General features: G+C 37.8%; 3 non-coding genes across 3 annotated transcripts; all 3 read left to right on the top strand.

The window, feature by feature from the left end:
• Nucleotides 1-526: 526 nt before the first annotated feature.
• LOC117284576 lies at nucleotides 527-630 on the top strand. The gene has a single exon (XR_004515666.1). It is a non-coding gene; the product is annotated as a U6 spliceosomal RNA (small nuclear RNA).
• Nucleotides 631-725: 95 nt separating this feature from the next.
• LOC117284523 lies at nucleotides 726-830 on the top strand. The gene has a single exon (XR_004515638.1). It is a non-coding gene; the product is annotated as a U6 spliceosomal RNA (small nuclear RNA).
• A 1,076-nt stretch (nucleotides 831-1,906) lies between these two features.
• On the top strand, nucleotides 1,907-2,010 carry LOC117284574. Its single transcript, XR_004515664.1, has one exon. It is a non-coding gene; the product is annotated as a U6 spliceosomal RNA (small nuclear RNA).
• Nucleotides 2,011-3,914: the final 1,904 nt, after the last annotated feature.

The following is a 3,914-nucleotide window of genomic DNA, read 5'->3' as shown; positions in this document are numbered from 1 at the left end:
TACTCTGTGTGATGTAAAGAAGAGGGATTTAAACTGGATGTGGTGGTGCACGCCTATAATCCCAGCACCCAGGAGGCTGAGGCAGGAGGATCACTGCAAGTTTGAGGTTAGCCAGGGCTGCATAATTCAAGGCCAGCCTGAACTACAGAGTGAAATCTTGTCTCAAAAAGAAAAAGAAAGAAAAAAAAGAGGTATTTATAAATTAATAAGAGATGACGCAATTGTTGCTTGCAAGTCACAATAAAATAATGCTGCATCATACATCAAGGAAATTCAAGGTTCAAAATGGATATTATGGGAGCTAGGCATGGTGGTGCACATCTATAATCCCAGTACTCAGGAGGCTGAGACAGGAGAATCATGAGCTCAAATAGTGAGTTCAAGACTAGCCTGAACTATGTAGGGAGACCCTGTCTCAAAAAGACAACAAAAAGATGTTATGCAAATCATCATCAAAGCTGTGAATTTCATGAGGTCCTAGGGATCAAATCACCAATTCCACAAGTTCCTTAAGAGTAAGGCTGCTGTGCTCGCCTTGGCAGTACATATATTAAAATTGGAATGATACAGAGATTAGCATGGCCCATGCGCAAGGATGACACACAAATTTGGGAATCATTTCATATTTAATTTTTGTGCTTAATCAGGAATCTTGTTCTGTGGTTGCACTAATGAGTCAAAAATAAATGTTTTGAAACGTTTTTTAAAAAGTAAGTAGGGGAAAGGAAATAAGGGAAAAGAGTACATATATTAAAATTGGAATGATACAGAGATTAGCATGGCCCATGCGCAAGGATGACACACAAATTTGGGAATCATTTCATATTTAATTTTTGTGCTTAATCAGGAATCTTGTTCTGTGGTTGCACTAATGAGTCAAAAATAAATGTTTTGAAACGTTTTTTAAAAAGTAAGTAGGGGAAAGGAAATAAGGGAAAAGAGAAAAATGAGAAAATGAAAAAATGGACATAAAGTGTTTGCAAATAGGGAAGGGAGGAGGGGGTGAAGGGAGAGCAGGGGTATGGGGAAAAAATGAGAACCAAGACCTGTCATGTAAAGGTACAAGATCCCAATGATGAATGTAACCATACTGTATACCTAAAATGTAACAATAAACTCAGTGAGAAAAAAAAACAATAAGGATGCCAATTATGGGGACATCATTTTTCTGAAGTGAGGCAGCCAAGTTGGAATAAAATTTGAAAAGATTTTGTGAATTGTGAAATGATAATGTCATTTATGGAATCAACGAACCTGAAGGTGGAAATTCCTGACCAGTTCTGCATTTTTTTGATTTGACTACTCATTTAAGTAGGATAAATGTGCTATCAAGGTGAAAGTTAATTTATTTGTGCTATATTTCAATACAATCTACAACACCGTGTACAATGCAGTGTACAAAACAGAGAGGGTCATGGGGGAAAAGGGTAGGATGTACCATGTACGCTGCAAATTCCCAGTGATAAGTGTTATCATTACGTATGCCTAAAATGTACCAATAAATGTTTTGCTATTTTAAAAAAAGGTTCTGCTAGTACAAAATTTTACATTCTGTGGGTTTTTGTTAAGAGGTATTTATAAATTAATAAGAGATGACGCAATTGCTGCTTGCAAGTCACAATAAAATAATGCTGCATCATACATCAAGGAAATTCAAGGTTTGAAATGGATATTATGGGAGCTAGGCATGGTGGTGCACATCTACAATCCCAGTACTCAGGAGGCTGAGACAGGAGAATCATGAGCTCAAATAGTGAGTTCAAGACTAGCCTGAACTATGTAGGGAGACCCTGTCTCAAAAAGACAACAAAAAGATGTTATGCAAATCATCATCAAAGCTGTGAATTTCATGAGGTCCTAGGGATCAAATCACCAATTCCACAAGTTCCTTAAGAGTAAGGATGCTGTGCTCGCCTTGGCAGCACATATATTAAAATTGGAATGATACAGAGATTAGCATGGCCCGTGCGCAAGGATGACACGCAAATTTGGGAAGCATTTCATATTTAATTTTTGTGCTTAATCAGGAATCTTGTTCTGTGGTTGCACTAATGAGCCAAAAATAAATGTTTTGAAACGTTTTTTAAAAAGTAAGTAGGGGAAAGGAAATAAGGGAAAAGAAAAAAATGAGAAAATGAAAAAATGGACATAAAGTGTTTGCAAATAGGGAAGGGAGGAGGGGGTGAAGGGAGGGCAGGGGTATGGGGAAAAAATGAGAACCAAGACCTGTCATGTAAAGGTACAAGATCCCAATGATGAATGTAACCATACTGTATACCTAAAATGTAACAATAAACTCAGTGAGAAAAAAAAACAATAAGGATGCCAATTATGGGGACATCATTTTTCTGAAGTGAGGCAGCCAAGTTGGAATAAAATTTGAAAAGATTTTGTGAATTGTGAAATGATAATGTCATTTATGGAATCAACGAACCTGAAGGTGGAAATTCCTGACCAGTTCTGCATTTTTTTGATTTGACTACTCATTTAAATAGGATAAATGTGCTATCAAGGTGAAAGTTAATTTATTTGTGCTATATTTCAATACAATCTACAACACCGTGTACAATGCAGTGTACAAAACAGAGAGGGTCATGGGGGAAAAGGGTAGGATGTACCATGTATGCTGTAAATTCCCAATGATAAGTGTTATCATTACGTATGCCTAAAGTGTACCAATAAATGTTTTGCTATTTTAAAAAAAGGTTCTGCTAGTACAAAATTTTACATTCTGTGGGTTTTTGTTTTGTTTTTAATGTAGAATCTCACTATGTAGTTCAGGCTGGTCTTAAACTCCTTTGTAGCCTGGGCTGGTCTCGAACTCACAGTGATCCTGTCTCAGCCCTGAGTGCTGGGATCACCAGTGTGTGCCACCACACCTAGCTTATTGTGTCATATTTTATATGACCACATTTAACAAGTTAATTCTTTTATCCTAGAAGATACAATGACTGTATATACAAGAAATGATCAAAATATATAGTGAATGCTTAAATTTTAAAAATTTATTATGGTAAAAGACATGTCCTTAGCCCCCTAAAAACATTCTCCCTCACTTCAAACACAGTGATTCCGTCATTCTTGCCACTTTGTGAAGCAGTTCCAGAAGTCGACTGCCTTTATGAGAAGTGATTAAAATTGTGGTAAATCCTGCTGCTGAGCACCATCCAACCAAAAGGCAGGCTCGTGCAAACGTCACTGTACTCATAATGTAGAATCTCACTATGTAGTTCAGGCTGGTCTTAAACTCCTTTGTAGCCTGGGCTGGTCTCGAACTCACAGTGATCCTGTCTCAGCCCTGAGTGCTGGGATCACCAGTGTGTGCCACCACACCTAGCTTATTGTGTCATATTTTATATGACCACATTTAACAAGTTAATTCTTTTATCCTAGAAGATACAATGACTGTATATACAAGAAATGATCAAAATATATAGTGAATGCTTAAATTTTAAAAATTTATTATGGTAAAAGACATGTCCTTAGCCCCCTAAAAACATTCTCCCTCACTTCAAACACAGTGATTCCATCATTCTTGCCACTTTGTGAAGCAGTTCTAGAAGTCGACTGTCTTTATGAGAAGTGATTAAAATTGGGGTAAATCCTGCTGCTGAGCACCATCCAACCAAAAGGCAGGCTCGTGCAAACGTCACTGTACTCTCATTTGCCTTTTTCATTGGGCTCTAGCACCGTGCAACTCCTGCCTTTTCCTCAAATTCAAAACCATGAAAGATAAGTGCTCTTAGTCCATTCAGAGCACTGAGGCAGCAGTGGCCGTGCAATAAAGACACACACTGAAGCACAAGTAAAGCCACAAACTCATATAATCTCATTTGCTAAAATTATCCCATGGTTCTTGGAGACAGACTCCCACCCCACTGGGCACCACCCCCAAATCTGCTTCCTGAAGGCAA

This window comes from Fukomys damarensis, unplaced genomic scaffold (assembly GCF_012274545.1).
Source record: "Fukomys damarensis isolate Sample0158 unplaced genomic scaffold, DMR_v1.0_HiC HiC_scaffold_37, whole genome shotgun sequence".
NCBI classification, from domain to species: domain Eukaryota; kingdom Metazoa; phylum Chordata; class Mammalia; order Rodentia; family Bathyergidae; genus Fukomys; species Fukomys damarensis.
Note: the sequence above shows the minus strand (reverse complement) of the source record. Positions and strands in the feature narration are given on the sequence as shown.